Source organism: Lithobates pipiens, unplaced genomic scaffold (assembly GCF_037356315.1).
Source record: "Lithobates pipiens isolate NorthernLeopardFrog02 unplaced genomic scaffold, aLitPip1_a1.2 Scaffold_16, whole genome shotgun sequence".
Lineage (NCBI taxonomy): Eukaryota > Metazoa > Chordata > Amphibia > Anura > Ranidae > Lithobates > Lithobates pipiens.
In genome coordinates this window covers 520,071,117-520,089,941 of record NW_027507748.1, presented here as the reverse complement: position 1 = coordinate 520,089,941, position 18,825 = coordinate 520,071,117, and positions in this window count along the sequence as shown.

Here is an 18,825-nt window from a genome sequence, read left to right as displayed (position 1 = left end):
TATTCAATCCATTGAACTTTAACACTTCCAAAACTGTAGGAATATTGCTGACCTAGTGTAAAAATATACAGACAAATTCAGGCACATCCTTTATCTGATAATAACTAGGTGCACAAGAGTATAGATTTACTATGTCATGTTCTTCATCTCACCTGGTAATGTCATAGTGTACACGTCTTGTAAATTTTTGTAATACAAAAGAACATAACATTGTCCAAGAACTGCAAAACAATCTCCCTTACATCTTGCTTGCAACAGTTTGTGTCAGTAGATGTTTCTGCAGATTTAGGAATTCATTTTTTCTTCTTGTTGTGGTAGATATTACATGTGTTGATGTTGTGTTAGCTGATAGCATGAACTTGTTACTGTGCTACTTTAAGACTTTGACAATTTTCATCTGCTCTGTCTGATTCAAAGATATATTTTTTTTTCTGAAGCACTCACTTTCTCAGATTTCTGCAGAGGATAAACAGCTGGTATTTTACTAATGCATCACACATCTTGTAATTTTAAGAATTGCTCTTAACTAACATATTCTTTAGCAGGTTTCTTTCCATTATAAATACACATATTTCATAGGTTGTGCCTAATTACAACATATATAATAATATAAAAGTATACCATTTTCTTCTTTCATCTTTTTATAACCTGAATTTGTTAAAAACACAAATGACTGTGTTTCTTTCTACTGCAAATTCAATCTGTAATACAGTAACCAAATAACATAAATTGCCATCAAAATGCTAACATTTTCTGAATGGAGCTTTTAGGGTACTTACACACAATAATTACTCCATAAAGACTTCAAAAACGAAAATATTCCTAATTAATTATTCACAATGCTTATAAAATGTACCGACACATACACACATTTTTTCCCCTGACTAGGGACATAGGATGTTTTAGCAAATAAAATTATAATTTGCTCTCTAAAAGACTTTTCACTTTTTTGTTATGTACAGTATGTGTGTCGAGTAGTTCAGAGGTTCAGCTTTCTTGGCATCCATGCAACATCTTCTTTTTCAATAGGTTTTGCACATATAGCTTCTTCAGTAGAACATATTAAAATCAGAATTAAAGTCGATATACAATTTATACATAGTTATACAAAACAATTACATACATCTTTTTTTGTACAATTATATGCATATATCTTTATTATTTCTACTGTTCATCCAGACTGCCAACCATCTGGTTGAACTAGGGTGCTCCCTCCTACCCACAGGAAAGAAAGGAAGAGACCCTCTGGGATAATATTTTGTTAATTTAAACATCCATTAACCATATAGGGCACTACTGTTAACTCTTTATCACACTTTTGTAGAGTACCAAATGCCCAGATGTTACTAGCGATCAAGGAATATTAACCTCCCTGGCGGTATGATTAGTTCTGGTTTTAGGTGCTGAAAGCGGTACAATTATTTTGCATGGAAATTTGGCGTTTTATATTGTAGTCCTGTAATTCTTAGGAATAACTCTCTTAAATCTGTTCAAACCAGAGTCTAGCAGGCATCCCGGGTATGATAAAGTTTATAATATAATAAATAATAATAAAAATTATTCAATAATGTAATCAAATCCAAAAACACTGAAATTTGCTCATTTGCAGAATTGTCGCTGTCATAAGATTTAGTGTTTGATGACGAATTTCCCCACAAATCGCTATCGCTCAATTCTGCAAGTGATTTTAATTTATTATTGCTGTTTTCTAGTTGGTCTAAAATCACTTTTGACATAAAGGGACAGTTTTTGGTTGCTATGGACAATCTCTAAATTCCAGGCAGAAAAAACTGTATTTATAATATAAGTGCATGCAGGGCACTGGACAGACCACTAGGGACAAAGGGGGTGTGTAATTTTTTATACAGTACTGTAATCTGTAAGATTACAGTACTGTGTGTGTTTTGTGTGTTTTTACTTTTTTTAATTTGGCGTTGATCTCGGCTCCTGTCCGCCGTAACGTCGCAGGGAACGGAGCTCGGCGGCATTCGGGCACTGTGTGAATCGAGCGGAGGACAGCTCGATCACACAGCACGGAGGACATCGCTGGATCCAGGGGACAAGGTAAGTAACCTCTCCCTGTATCCAGCGATGCGATCCTGAGTCTGTTACCGCTTATGATACTAAAATCCCAACCCGAGCCAGACTAGGGATTACCGCTAGGGAGGTTAAGGATATACTTTCACTCTAGCAGTAAAAAGGGTTGCTGGTTTGAATCCCAACCACAACACTACCTGCCTGGAGTTTGCATGTTCTCTCTGTGACTGTGTGGGTTTCCTCCCACATTCCAAAGACATGCTGGTAGGTTAATTGGCTTCTGTCTAAATTGTATTTAGTATATGAATGAATGAGTTAGGGAAATTAAATTGTATGCTCCTTAAGGGTAAGGACTGATGTGAATGTACAATGTAAATGTAAAGCGCTGCGTAAATTCACAGTGCTATAAAAGTACCATAAATTATAATATTTAAGATACTGATTCAATACATATATTAAGGGGTGATTTAACATCTATATTATTATTCCTCATCCAGGTAATTCAAATTCATTGCATATACTGTATATATGTTTTCCATTAAAAGAGAAGTTTGGGCTTCAGTAAAAAAAAAAATATATATATATAGATAGATAGATATAGCTATATATATATATATATATATATATATATATATATATATATACTCATCTAGGTGAGTCAGCTTCGATCCAATGCTGCATCTGTCCCCCACTAGCTCTAAGACCTAGAGCTAGGTGATCAAACACCATTGATCTCTTAGCTCTCGGTCTTCAGGCTGTGCAAAAAGCTGGTCTCTGCTCGGCCCCTCCAGCACTCACTGGATCAATAGGCCGTGGAGGGGCCAGGAATGGCTGGCTCGGCCTCTCAGCAGCTCACTGGGAGACTGAGCCAGCTGCCCATTCAGTATCTGGATGGATCCTGACCATATGAATGGGATCTTTTCATATACTGTACTAGCTCTGTGACCTGTCAGGCTGCATGCTCAAATAAGGGTCTGGTATATATTTTATTACAGATTTTTTCTTTATGCATTGCCATAGTCCATTCACAGCTTCCCTTCCCCACTCCTAAATAACCAGCTCATACTGTGCCATGATTGTGCAATTCTTTGCCCAAGCAGGGTTTAAAATACACTGTGCCACATGCAGTGAATTGCAGGGTGTGTGGCAGGGTGAACAGCCACCGAACACCCTGCAAGTTTGGGTGTTTTATGTTTGTGATAAAACAAACACTTTTCAATTGTATATGGATTGTGATCCTTGGGGCGCCTATAAAGTTCAGGTTCATTATTTTATTTCACTATGTCCCAAGTAAGGAGTTTTAAGGGTTCATAGATAAGTGAGAAAAAAACAAACAAAAAACAACAACAGCATACCACTAGGAAGAAGAAAAAGACATACACCTATTATTATCAGAAAGTTACCAGTTATCAGGAAATTAATCTGGTTGAAAATCAAGTCAGACAAGTGAAAGTTGAGAACAAAGAAACTGATTGGGGTGAAAAACGTCCTGCACTAGGCAAAAAGGACATTAACCATTAAATAAACAGATTGAGTGGAAACAAAGTACAATTGGGAATATGGCAAAGAATGGGAAGTCCTGTTGATAAGTCGAAGGGGGAAATGTGAAAGGACTGTGTGGAGGAAATTTATCCTGCAGTCAGATTCCCATAGCAAAAATTGATTTAAATACCAGCTCCTGCCAACATTTTTTCTGTTAAGTTTGAATAGAACAAGGTAGTATTAGAGTCTTTTGGTGAGATTACCCATCACTCTCTCTTAAAAAATGAAGTGATCGTAACTCTTCCCAATGAAAGGAAATATAAAAACAAAAACAAGTTTTCAGCAGAAAGTTAACATTTCTGATTTACAGCACATAATTGTATATTGTTATCTGTCTCAGTGACTGGCACCACCCATTTCTTTTATCAACATCACATAAAAAGAAAATAAGGAACATCTAGCCAATAAAGTCACAGACATTTTAACTTTTCCTTTGCTACTCCAAACTAAAAGAAATTAAAAAATTGGATGGAGAAATATATCTCTGTCTTTTAAACATGATGGCTACCACTTGACATTGTCAGTCATTGGTAAACCTTCATAGAATTTAAAGTATATTATATTCTGGATCGTGTATTCATAAATCATGGAGTGATTGTTTCAAATTTCAAATAACTTTAATGGAAATATATCCTATTTCAACACAGAATAATTTAGTGATCTCTTGTCCATTAACCATGTTCAATGATCAAACAAAATAGATCATTTACACAAATGGTTAGTCAATAATTCTAGTGAAACAAAATATTATTTATCAGGATACACTTTCCCCAGATGAGCAATCAACAAAAAAATACATTGTGTTCAGTTTTCAGATATTAAAGTCATGAGAGCTATTTCTAAGAAAATTAACAAAAGCACATGTTCATCTAAAATGCATTGAAGTAAATCTTACATAATTATTAGGTCTTATTTTGCTTTATTTTCTTCTAATGTGCTCTCTGATAATCTTTAAAATCCATTAACATACCTGAAAATGCAGGACATAAAGTGAATCTTTTTTCTAAAAGGATTTTTTTTTTCGTTATTACTTTTCCTTGGTCTCCATTTCTGTCAATATCTTCAAGTGCAATATTGACTGGAACACCTTGCTTTAACCTTTTTAACCACTTGCTCTAAATGACTATAGCACAATGTGTGACTGTGTAATGTACCACCTCAAAGCAAAGCAATTTTCACAGAGAACTGAATTTGTTAAAGGAAATCACTGATATAAGATGTTCTTTTTAGAAGACAAGCTGTTGCACCAAACTTTGTAAATCGTAATGGAATGATGATGATTTTTCTTTTATAATTCAAATAAAATACATACATATATATATATATATATATATATATATATATATATATATATATATATATATATATATATAAACAGAGCAGCAGCAGTGATATCAAATCAGGTTCTGTTACAATGCACAGTATTATCACTTAAACTCAGGGTATATGTGTACAAGAGGAAAGAGCATTCACATTACTTCATTAGGGTGCTGCTGTTCCTTCACTCCAACATGCAAGCCGGAGCAGGAAGTGTAATTTAACTGTAATCGAAGAAACACACTATTTTCTATCTATGCAGTGCTATTTTTTGTCTTTTTTTTATTAAAGACTACTTATATACATGCATAGGAACCAGTCAGAAATCATATTATTACATTGGTGTGATCACTCTATAGTTAAGCAGTACAACAACTTTTCTTACTGTATTTAGATCATTATTGCACCTCTATATCATCACAGTTGTTATGTATAGTTGAAATTTATGTTTCTTTAGATTTTTTATTCATGTGTTTTTTAGTTTGTTCATTCATTCATCCATGGGAATAGATTTTTCAGTTTCAATACAGGCAGAAATGTTGGAAGTTGAAAGTACAGGTAAACTCACTCATCAAAAACATCATATAAGATTAATTACGATAATGTAATTTGTAAAAAGTAACTTCCAATATTTTACAAATTACAGTTTTTTATATAACAATGCCTGATGGTTTTGGTATTTTCTTTTATAGGATTACAATGCTCTGTTCCTGGCTCTTACTTACACTCAAGCATTGTTACTTTGTCACACTGTTGGTGGCTACAAGAGGTTGATTAAACACATATTATGGAGACATAGCCCACTATTGTCACCATAAGGAAAACTGATTTGAGAAGTGCCACACAGGGATTTTTGAAATACATGCATGTAGAACAGAATCAGCTGAAAGAAAGCTGCAGTAGATCAGCAGCACAGAGATGCAACAAAGGATGAAAATAAGGTGAAAACAAGTATTTTATTTAAAGTGAGAGTAAACTTAAAAAAATAAAAATAAACATGTCATACTTACCTGCTCTGTGCAATGGTTTTGCACAGAGCAGCCCTGATCCTCCTCTTCTGGGGTTCTTTGCCTGTGCTCCTCACCCTACCAAGTGCTCCAATAGCAAGACACTTGTTGTGGGGGTGCTTGTGTTTGCTCACTCCCAAGCTGCCTCTGTTTTTGTCCCAACCCTCCCTACCCCCTCACTGGCTGGGTTCAACAGCAAAAGGAAGTAATGACTCCCACTGCTGTGCCTAAGCCAATGAGAAGGGAGAGAGCCTTTGCTCTTGTGCTCATCATTGAATCAAGATCAGGCTCAGGTGAGTATTTGGGGGGGAGGAGGGGGGCTGGGAAGGAGCTGCATACAGAATGTTTTTTTACCTTAATTCAGAGAATGCGTTAAGGTAAAAACCTTCAGGATTAAGAACTGCTTTAAAAAGGGAATTGTTTATAATACATATGGGTTTATTTACTGAAGGCATATACTGTAGCTGTTCATTTAGCATGGGAAGTTGCACTTTAGGAGGACATTTTCCACAGAGTTTAGTGAATGTGAGGAAATTTAACTTCACAAAGAATACGGAATGCACATTATTGGACATTTATTGGATTATTATTATTGGAAATTGGGGAAAATTTCCTGGCAAAATGCAACATCTCTTGCAAAGTATACAGTTAATTTGTCTTTAGTAAATCAACCCCATAGTGCTTTTGCAAACTAAATTTAAATCTCTTGTCGCGCTTATGAGGATAATTTCCTGCATGATATTTATGAATGAGTAATTTTTAAACAATAATATTTTTAAGATACAGGATCAATCAATATGAACAAGACTAAAATAGGAGATTTATTCACCAGAAATGTATTCATACAAAATAGTTATATATATATATAATGGTTGACAAAAACAAATGTTACATAAAATTCCAAATACTGATGGTGCTACAAAAAATTAAGAATATCAACTGAAAAACCTGCCAATGGGAGTGTTGTACTATTTAAATGTCACAGAAATTATACAACTTCCCGGTAGAATCAATAACCAAGTAAAGATGACAATTAGACAGAATGTCTGTATTTCACAAATTCAACCGTTACTATACTGCAGGTAAGTAAGTGATTAATAATGTAAATAAAATGGGAACTATAAAAATTATAATGAAACATTGAAGCTTAAAGAAGGTGGTTCTGATTGAGGAAAATAGTTATCCAATGGTATTATAATCAATAAGTAAATATTTAAGATGAGATAAATGAATGTAAGGTAAAAGTCAATACAACATAATTACCCTTTCCAAAATGGCTACTGGTCTAAATTTATGGTTACCAGAGTTTTTAAAATGGCTGCTGTGGCTTTCAAGATGGCTTCTGCTTAAAGAGACATTACTTCTTGTGACCTCAGAGTTTGAAAGGTGTCAAGGAATCTTAATGAATGTGAGATATGAGTTGATGAATGGGGTGTGTACTGCCAGCGGTACCGCCACACAGGCTCACTAGTACCGACATTGGTACCACCACTAATACCACCATCGGTATATCTACACAGGCCCGCCATCAGTACCTCCACACATGCCTGTCACCAGTACCACCACACAGACCTGCCACTAATACTGCCGTTGGTACCACGACACAGGCCTGCAATCAGAACCACCAGCAGTACCGTCACACAGGCCCACCATCAGTACTGCCATTAGTGCCATCACACAGGCCCACCAATAAGTACTGCCATCATGTCTCAAAGGATTTAAACACCTGAGGAGGCATATGCTATCCTTACAATGTCAAATGATGAGAGCAGCGGGGAGCTCCAATCATACAATTCTGGTTCGTAATACACACTAACGATTCATGATTGTAATCCACTGTTTTTACTAATCATATTGGTGATGTTTGCACCTTAATTTTATATATTTTTTCATAATGAAAGCTATTTTGTAGAATTTTCTGTTTATGTTTCCCTGCTCTGTAGCCTAGAAAGTCCCTCATACTTTCCCTTGTGGGGTACTCATCTCGGAAAACGAGCCAGTGGAGGATAGTGGATCAGAGTCAGAGTCAGTGAAGGAAATCGTCCCACCTAAAGGAATAAGGAGATCAGGACCAAGATCAGAACCGATACCAGAAGACCTGCCTACCACCAGCAGTGCCAAACCTCAGAATGAGGAGCCCAATACAAGTACTGGAAATACACGCCCAACCTGAAGAATCTAGGCCCAGTCCTACCTTCCTGATGCCCTAGCAAACCCCTTATGGTTGCCTACCAACTCAGGATCCACTATAATCCTCCCTTTCACCGCACAGCCAGGTGTGCAACCTAACACTTAAAATTTTTCCCAATTAGATTATTTTTATTTATTTTTCCCACAAGATTTGTTGCAGAATATGGTTGACTAAACCAATCTGTATGCAGAGTTATTTATTACTGCCAACCCCAATTCATCCTATGCCTGCTTGTTCCAGTGGCGTTGTCTCACACTATACAATTTAAATTGTGTTTGGGCTTTACGTTCAATATGGGGTTTACAAAAAGGAACAAACTCCATGCCTATTGGTTCACCAACCCCATTTACCACATGCCAATATATTCTGCTGTCATGTCCAGGACACGCTTTGACATGATTATTCATTTTTCTACACTTTAACGGTAATTCGCAGTGCCCTCCCAGAGATCATCCCAACCTTGAAAAATTGTACAAGACACGCCCCCTAATAAATTCCTTTTCTCAGTGATTTTCTGAAGTGTTTATCCCAGACCAAAACATTTGTGTGGACGAATCCCTTATACATTTTACTTGCCCACTGCACTTTAAGCAGTATATCCCAAGTAAGAGAGCCAGGTATGGGTTGAAATTGAATACATTGTGTGATGAAGCACATATATTACGGCCTGTGCATCGGAGATAGCTTCAAAAATGATCACACATCCATCAGATATTAGTTCCCCTTATTATTAACAGACTGCTATTTCCCCATTTCAAATACCTAGATGGATCATTTCCTGCTACCATGTTTCTACCTTCCATGTTAATTAACTGACCTTAACTAATCCTGGTCTGTTTACCGATGATGTCTTTGCCTGCCAATTTAAACCACGTTTCTGATTTCCATGTGCACCACCCTCAGCCTATTTAATGACGATCAAGATGGCTTCTGCTTAAAGAGACATTACTTCTTGTGACCTCAGAGTTTGAAAGGTGTCAAGGAATCTTAATGAATGTGAGATATGAGTTGATGAATGGGGTGTGTACTGCCAGCGGTACCGCCACACAGGCTCACTAGTACCGACATTGGTACCACCACTAATACCACCATCGGTATATCTACACAGGCCCGCCATCAGTACCTCCACACATGCCTGTCACCAGTACCACCACACAGACCTGCCACTAATACTGCCGTTGGTACCACGACACAGGCCTGCAATCAGAACCACCAGCAGTACCGTCACACAGGCCCACCATCAGTACTGCCATTAGTGCCATCACACAGGCCCACCAATAAGTACTGCCATCATGTCTCAAAGGATTTAAACACCTGAGGAGGCATATGCTATCCTTACAATGTCAAATGATGAGAGCAGCGGGGAGCTCCAATCATACAATTCTGGTTCGTAATACACACTAACGATTCATGATTGTAATCCACTGTTTTTACTAATCATATTGGTGATGTTTGCACCTTAATTTTATATATTTTTTCATAATGAAAGCTATTTTGTAGAATTTTCTGTTTATGTTTCCCTGCTCTGTAGCCTAGAAAGTCCCTCATACTTTCCCTTGTGGGGTACTCATCTCGGAAAACGAGCCAGTGGAGGATAGTGGATCAGAGTCAGAGTCAGTGAAGGAAATCGTCCCACCTAAAGGAATAAGGAGATCAGGACCAAGATCAGAACCGATACCAGAAGACCTGCCTACCACCAGCAGTGCCAAACCTCAGAATGAGGAGCCCAATACAAGTACTGGAAATACACGCCCAACCTGAAGAATCTAGGCCCAGTCCTACCTTCCTGATGCCCTAGCAAACCCCTTATGGTTGCCTACCAACTCAGGATCCACTATAATCCTCCCTTTCACCGCACAGCCAGGTGTGCAACCTAACACTTAAAATTTTTCCCAATTAGATTATTTTTATTTATTTTTCCCACAAGATTTGTTGCAGAATATGGTTGACTAAACCAATCTGTATGCAGAGTTATTTATTACTGCCAACCCCAATTCATCCTATGCCTGCTTGTTCCAGTGGCGTTGTCTCACACTATACAATTTAAATTGTGTTTGGGCTTTACGTTCAATATGGGGTTTACAAAAAGGAACAAACTCCATGCCTATTGGTTCACCAACCCCATTTACCACATGCCAATATATTCTGCTGTCATGTCCAGGACACGCTTTGACATGATTATTCATTTTTCTACACTTTAACGGTAATTCGCAGTGCCCTCCCAGAGATCATCCCAACCTTGAAAAATTGTACAAGACACGCCCCCTAATAAATTCCTTTTCTCAGTGATTTTCTGAAGTGTTTATCCCAGACCAAAACATTTGTGTGGACGAATCCCTTATACATTTTACTTGCCCACTGCACTTTAAGCAGTATATCCCAAGTAAGAGAGCCAGGTATGGGTTGAAATTGAATACATTGTGTGATGAAGCACATATATTACGGCCTGTGCATCGGAGATAGCTTCAAAAATGATCACACATCCATCAGATATTAGTTCCCCTTATTATTAACAGACTGCTATTTCCCCATTTCAAATACCTAGATGGATCATTTCCTGCTACCATGTTTCTACCTTCCATGTTAATTAACTGACCTTAACTAATCCTGGTCTGTTTACCGATGATGTCTTTGCCTGCCAATTTAAACCACGTTTCTGATTTCCATGTGCACCACCCTCAGCCTATTTAATGACGATGCCTATGCCTGCTGTTTAAACCACATTTCTGACTTCCACATGCACTGACCTTGGCCTGTAAAATTACCATGTTTTTGCCTGCCATTGGACTGATCTTTTGCCCTTCTACTTTAGTTATCATGGGTCTCACATATGTGAGGGGCTTCAGAATAGCGTTCTGAGTAGAGAAAATCTGTTTTTGGTTTTCTATGCTCCCAGAACAGGGTCTGGTTGCCCGGAGGCTTCAAAGAGATTTGGGTGGGGGAAGCCTCTACCCCTGTCTCCCTGGCCCTAAGCTTGATGGTCCTTCCTGTGCTGACCATATTGCTGCCTATAATGACCAAGGACATTATGGACCATGTTTCTTCCTGCTGCTTGCACCAATACATTGGCTGCGTTGACCATATATCTGCCTGCTGCCTCTACTAACTATGGACAGTATTTCAGCCTGGAAACCTCTGCCTGCTACCTTGGACTAATGCTTTTACTGTGCTGACAGTATCTCTGCCTGTACAAACTATGAATAGTACTCCTGCCTGCTGCCTGGACGATTGCTTTTGCTGTCGCTGACCACATCCCTGCCTGCTGCCTGGACCTATGCCCTCTTCTGTTCACCCCTGCACTTCCAAAATCAAAGGTAATCTTTTGTTATTTGATATGTACCTGCTATGTGTTTAGAAATAATATGGTGCTTAAAAAATGTGATTGGTAGTCAGAAAATTATATGTGTTATTTATGTTCATAGAATGCCTGAAGGTACTTCAATGTTGGGCCTCTGTATGTGGCCAGGCTGTATAAAAGTCCCACACATGTGGTATTGCCATACTCTGGAGAAGTAGCAGAATGTATTTTGGGGTGTAAGTTTTGCTATGTGCATGCTATGTGTTAGAAATATCTTATAAATGAACAACTTTGTGCAAAAAAAAAAATCATTTTTATTTTTTCCACATTTTCCAAAAACCTCTGGAAAAAAAAAGAGCCATTCAAAAGACTCATTATGCCACATAGATTATACATTAGGGTATTTGCTTCCTAAAATGCAGTCATTTTGTGGGCAATTTCATTGTCCTGGTGCCCCAGGGCCTTCAAAAGTGTAATAGGTGGTTGAGAAATGAGATGTGCAATTTATGCTCGTAGAACGCCTGAAGGTGCTACTTCAATGTTGGGCCTCTGTATGTGGCCAGGCTGTGTAAAAGTCTCACACATGTGGTATTGCCATACTCCGGAGGAGTAGCAGAATGTATTTTGGGGTGTAATTTTTGCTTTGTACATTCTATATGTTAGAAAAATCTTATAAATTAAAAACTTTGTGTAAAAAAAATGCTTTAATTTTTTCCCCACAATTTCCAAAAACTTCTGTAAAAAAATGAACGGTTTAAAAGACTCATTATACTTCCTAGATTATATGTTGCAGTGTTTGCTTTCCAAAATGAAGTCTTTTTCTGGGCAATTCTATTGTCCTGGTGCTCCACGGCCTTCAAAAGTACAATAGGGGGTTGAGAAATGAGATGTGCAATTTATGTACGTAGAACGCCTGAAGGTGCAATGTTGGGCCTCTGTATGTGGCAAGGCTGTGTAAAAGTCTCACACATGGGGTATCACCATACTCAGGAGGAGTAGCAGAATGTATTTTGGGTGTAGTTGCAAATATGCATATGCTGTGTGTAAGAAATAACCTGTTAATATGACAAGTTTGTGTAAAAAAAAAAACAATTCTACATTTTCCCAAGAATTGAGGGAAAAAATTACAACTTTAAAAAACTCACCATGCCTCTTACTAAATACCTTGGGCTGTCTACTTTGAAGAAAATGTATTTATTTGCAAAATTATACAATAGAAACTTAAAAAAAGTGTTTTTTTCCCACAATGTTCACTCCTTTTTCGCTTATATTGCAAAAAAAAAAAAACACAGTGGTGATTAAATATCTCCAAAATAAATCTCTATTTGTGAGAACAAAATGTTGTTTAGATACAGAGTAGCATGACTGAATAATTGTCATTCAAATTGTGAGAGCACTGAAAGCTAAAAATTTGTCTGAGCAGGAAGGTGCATAAGTGCCTGGTATTGAAGTGGTTAAAGACAATATTATAAGTTGCACTTATCATGCTGTCCTTAAAAAAAAGCAGTTAAACAGTAGTTTGTAGCTAGAGTTGGGCTGAACACCCCTGGTTCGGAACACTGTACCCCATTAAAGTCTACTGGACCTGAAATTGGAAAATCAAAGGTCCCAATTTCAAAGGCTTATATGCAAGTTATTGGCCATAAAAAGGCTATGGGGGTCCAGCTACTACTGGGGGACATGTACTAATGCAAAAAAATTTAAAAAAAGAAACGTTTTTAAAGGAGCAGTGATTTTAACCACTACAATACAGGGCACTTTCGCTCCATTCCTTCCCAGCCCAATTTTCAGCTTTCATCGCTCTAGCGCTTTTAGTGACAATTGCGCGGTCATGCTACACTGTACTCAAATGAAATTTTTATCATTTTGTTCGCACAAATAGAGCTTTATTTTGGTGGTATTTATTCACGACTCCGTTTTTTATTTTTTGCGATATAAGCGCAAAAAAAGCGGAAATTTGGAAAAAAAACAATATTTTCTTTTTTCTATTTTAAAAGAAATCCAATAAAATCTAATTTTGTCATAAATTTAAGCCAAAATGTATTCTGCTACATGTTTTTGGTAAAAAAAATTCCGTTAAGTGTATAATAATTGGTTTGTGTGATCCCGGACATATGTACGCAAATGATCATGTACATATGTGTGCAGGTGATCACGTACATATGTGTGCAGATAATCATTGGGACATGTGATTTTAGTGGGACATATGTGGGGGACATGTTTTTATTATTAGGGACATGTGTTTTATTATTTGGGGACATGTATGTTTTGGGGACATGTGTGTTTTGGGGACATATGTGGGGACATTGTGTTTATACTGTGTGGTGTGTTGTGTGTTTACACTAGACTGGTGATCAGTGAGTAAAAAGCTGTAAAAAACAGCTCATACTCACTGATCATCAGCCGGCTGCAGCGATCTGCTCTCCTCTCCTCAGCGATAACTTCTGTGTGAGGAGAGGAGGAGCCGATTGCCTAGCAACCGGCTGTTTGTTTACATCACATGACGGCCGTGATTGACACGGCCGTCATGTGATCAGGAGGGCAAATCACAGAGCCCTCCTGCCGATCTGAGATGTGCCACATCGGGATCGCGCCGCGCACGCGATCCTGCTCCTTCTGAAGGACGTTCCTGAACGTCCTATCAGAAGTAGACGGCTCCCACCCGGCCGTATATATGCATTGGCCGGGTGGGAAGTGGTTAATAATACTTAAAGTAAAACAACAAAAATGAAAAATTCCTTTAAATATAGTGCCTGTGGGGTTCAATAAGTCAGCCTATAAAGTAACGCAGCTGTACCATGTATGAAACCTGCTGCAGCAAAACTGACATTTATAAAGAAAAAAATTACATTTAAATTGATTTTCCCTGCAACCTTTCTTTATTTTGTAAACAAAGGTTTGGGGAGCCAGTCTGTATGATGATGCCACAAGAACAAGATTAGAGATTTTTTTGGATAAATGCTGGTTTCACTTTAGCAGCCTTTGGATGGAAATAATGTTTTGCACCACAGTGAGCAAGACTTATGTGAAGAAGTCAAATTATAGTACACTCAGGCCAAGATTAACAATTTTTGTTTAGACTGGTGTCTCTTTTGCAGACTTTGGATAGAAGTAACAGGTGTGGAAAAATGGGCTTTGGGTGTTGGTAATAAACTTCTAGAGGTACTCTTGATGAAAGCAAGAATTGGTATTGCTGTAAAAAAAATTAATTTGATGCCTCTGTCAAACAGTTGCAGAAAACATGGGTTTTGAGTGCTGGTGGTGCCTTCACACTGTAACCCTATAGAGGTACTCTTGATGAAAGCAAGAATTGGCCTTGCTGGAAAAAAAAATGTAATATGATGCCTCTGTCAAACCTTTCACTGGAGGAAAAAAGCCAAGCTTCCCTGAGCCTTTCCTTGTGCCATACTCACAGAGATACTCATTGATGGCCCTCTGCTACATGTGCAGCCACTGCAACCTTGCCAAAGTTGAGTTCCACCTGGTGGGCATGTCAAAAATCAGGTGGTTTACAGGCATGTGGAATTCCCACTTAATTTCAGCCAACAGAACACTGGATGTGTATGATTGCCTGAAATGGCTACAGACTCTTCTGGCTTGCCTTAGAAGATCTTGCAAACCTGGGTACCTATGTAGTAGAGAGATGTATAAATAATGGCCCAAAATACAGCACTCAGCGCAAAAGGCCTACTAACCTTCCTGAGTTAATCCGAATGATTGACACAAACAATATATATATCATAAAGAATAAATTCACCTGATGCTAAACATCAGGGATGCCCTCTGTTGAAGTCGAATGTGATGAAACGCGCCAGTTTGTGGCTACAATGGACTAACTGAAAGTGACGAATGCATTCCACCAGCAGCTGATCTCGACCAGGAAGTGTCTGTGAATGCCGTGTAGATTACACGAGCAATCGACGGACAGCGGAATAGTGAATACACTCGTCTCCTCTTTTATGATGCTTTGTTGACTGTTGACATTGTACGTCTATAGGAAGCAGGGAGATTTGTATTTGGGGATTGTTTCAATAAAACGGGATTATATGCTATGTTAGTGATATGTTAGTGAGATTTTAAATGCCTTGTCAAGCATGTGGTAACCAAATGGCTTGTGTTGTTACCATGCTTGATCTGCTTGCGGCAGAGATTGCAAATTGCAATAGTGCCATTGGCTGCACGTGTTCTATAAAAGGACCACACAGCTGAACTGTGGGAAGTGGGCTGGAAGATAACAGATCCACAATGTAATAAAGTGGAGGGTTTTTTTTGGGACTTTAACCGCTTCAGCCTTGGAAGAATTTACCTCCTTCCTGACCAGAGCACTTTTTGCGATTCGGCACTATGTCGCTTTAACTGACAATTGCACGGTCATGTGACATTATACTTAAACAAAATTGACATCCCTTTTCTTCCCACCAATAGAGCTTTCTTTTGGTGGTATTTGATCACCTTTGCGTTTTTATTTTTTGCGCTATAAATAAAAAGAGAGCGACAATTTTGAAATATTTTTTACTTTTTGCTATAATAAATATCCCCCAAAAAATATAAAAAAATATTTGTTTTCCCTCAGTTTAGGCTGATATGTATTCTTCTACATATTTTTGGTAAAAAAAAATCACAATAAGGGTATATTGATAATTTTTTTTTTTGTAATGGCTACGATCTGCGATTTGTATTGGGACTGCGACATTATGGCGGACAGATCAGACACTTTTGGCACTATTTTGGGACTATTGTCATTTATACAGCAATTAGTGCTATAAAAATGCATTGATTACTGTGTAAATGACACTGGCAGTGAAGGGGTTAACCACTATGGGGTGGTGATGGGGTTAAGTGTGTCCTAGGGAGTGATTCTTACTGTGGGGGAGGGGATACACCTCACATGACAGCGATCACTGCTCTCGATGACAGAGAGCAGTGATCTCTGTCCTGTCACTAGGAGGGATGGGGAAATGCTTTGTTTACAAAAAGCATCTCCTCGTTCTACCTTTCCGTGACATGATCGCGGGCACTCGGCAGACATAAAGTCCGCGGGACCTGTGGTCACAGTCATAGAGACCGCGACGGGCACACACGCGCACTGCTGGCGGCGAACACGCACCTGCAGCACCCACCCTTTTAAAGGGGACGTACCTGTACTCCCTTTTGCCCACCAGCGCCATTCTTCAGACGTAAATCAGCATGCGCTGTTCAGCAAGCGGTTACATGAAGCTATGGCCTGGTAAGGTCATGTATTTACATCCCTGTGGACTTTAAATGAAACCATGGCCTGGTAAGGTCATGTATTTTCATCTCTGTTGAAATCAAAAATAAGGGGGAGAGCAAGAGAGTGGGACTTTACATGAAGCACGTGGTTGCAATAGAGTAAATTGGTGAACATATAGGAAATTATTAGGTATTGATTATTATATAGTGTATACATAAATATAGACCCCACACCCAGTGCATGCTTACTTACTGTTAGGGATGAGCCGAACACCCCCCTGGTTCGGTTCACAACAGAACATGCGAACAGGCAAATTTTAAAAGCTTATATGCAAGTTATTGTCATAAAAAGTGTTTGGGGACCTGGGTCCTGCCCTGGGGACATGTATCAATGCAATAAAAGTTGAACGGGAACATCCACATGGCTTTCCCGTAGTGTCAGAGGGGGCGGGGCCACTCGGTTATGTAACCAAGTGACCCCACCCCCCTCTGACGCTACGGGAAAGACATAGGGATGTCCCTGTGCATCAGAGGGGGCGGGGTCACCCGCCAAAACATCATTGTGTGGCCCCACCCTCAGTTATAAAAGAGTTGTCACCTGAGAGGTGGTCATTACAGAGGGTGCCTCCCATGGAGGCAGATCGTGGCAGTGTGCGGCTTTTTTTTTTGCGGTCCGTCAGAGCGAGAGAAGAAGATGAATGGACTTCGTGGGACACTTTTATTTTTTTATTTTTTAATAAAGGAATTGTCCCAAGCTGTTTTTTTTACCATTTTCACACTTTTTTGGTGAAATGGTAGGAGTACATTTGTACCCCATTACCATTTCACACAGAGGGGAGGCTGGGATCTGGGGGTCCCATTGTTAAAGGGGGCTTCCAGATTCCGATAAGCACCCCGCCCACAGACCCACACAACCACTGGGCAAGGGTGCGGGGGTGAGGCCCTTGTCCCTATCAACTTACGTTCAATTTGAACTTACATTCTAGTCGAACATCGGGCTCATCCCTACTTACTGTAGTTTGTGTATTGATGGTATGGTACCGGGAACTGTAAGCCATCCGAGGGCACCTCCTACCGGGAGCTGTAGCGGACAACTTGGTGGGGACGACTCACACAGGGCTCAACCAGGGCAGGAATGGAACCACAAGGCACTCCTGTGTAGGAAGTGAAAATATGAAGTGAATCTGGGAAGTCTCTAAGAGATATGAGTGAGGGTGAGAAAGTGGACACTGGGCAGGGGACCCATGCTAGTAAAAAGGAAATAGTGTGCAGACATGAGGACTGATGACCCTGAAGCTAACCATAAATTGTGTGGGATGGAATTGTGAGTGAGGGAAGTGGTTACCCACCAGTGGTACCTGGGAGGTTCGAGTGGAAGTCCCGAGGACCGGTGATAAAGAGTGCAATATTATCTAATGTGAATGAAGAAACCAAGGCGAGGGGAAAAAACAAGATCAGAAGCTGCTTGGGTGCAGAGAGCCTCAAGTGCCAAGACCACCTGGGGAGACGCTCATATATGCGCCACCACAGAACAGCTCACCATCGTCATGCCAACATATCTCCCATGTAAAGAAAGAATAGAATAGTGCTGCGCTGTACAAATAAAGTGCAGAAGTGGAAAGGGTATTAAACCACACTACCAAGAGGCAATGGTACGCATAAAAGCTTTAGGTAGCGTGCAATAGACGCAAATACATAAATGAACAAATAAAGCTTCCTTCAATGCAAATAGAGAATATAAAAAAGAAATCACAGTATGTCCCACAAACAATGACCGTGAAAAAACCCTTTTCCAAAATAAAGTGCAACATTTATAGTGACTTAGTATTGATCAAAAAATAAATAAATAAACATATAAAGTGCTGGTGCTAGTAAACGTTGTGAAAAACGTTGCTATATATATATATATATACATATATATATATATATATTGTAAGGGATCTTCCCGGGGTAGGGTGTGTTTGGACACAGTTCACAGCAGACTTGGAATTTATAAAGCAGATCTTGGCGTTTATTCGTGGTACAAACAGTCCAGCAAACAAAATATACAGCAACACCGTGCTTTCTAAGTACAACAAAAATAAAAGTCCTAGCCCGGCTGGGCGCTTACTAACAGGTTCTGCTCACCTATCTGACACTTACAAACACAGCGTCTTTCGCCTGGATATCGCAGGGTGAGTTTTAGCTCCAGCAGTGGCTGTGCTTGCAGCTTCCTTCAACAC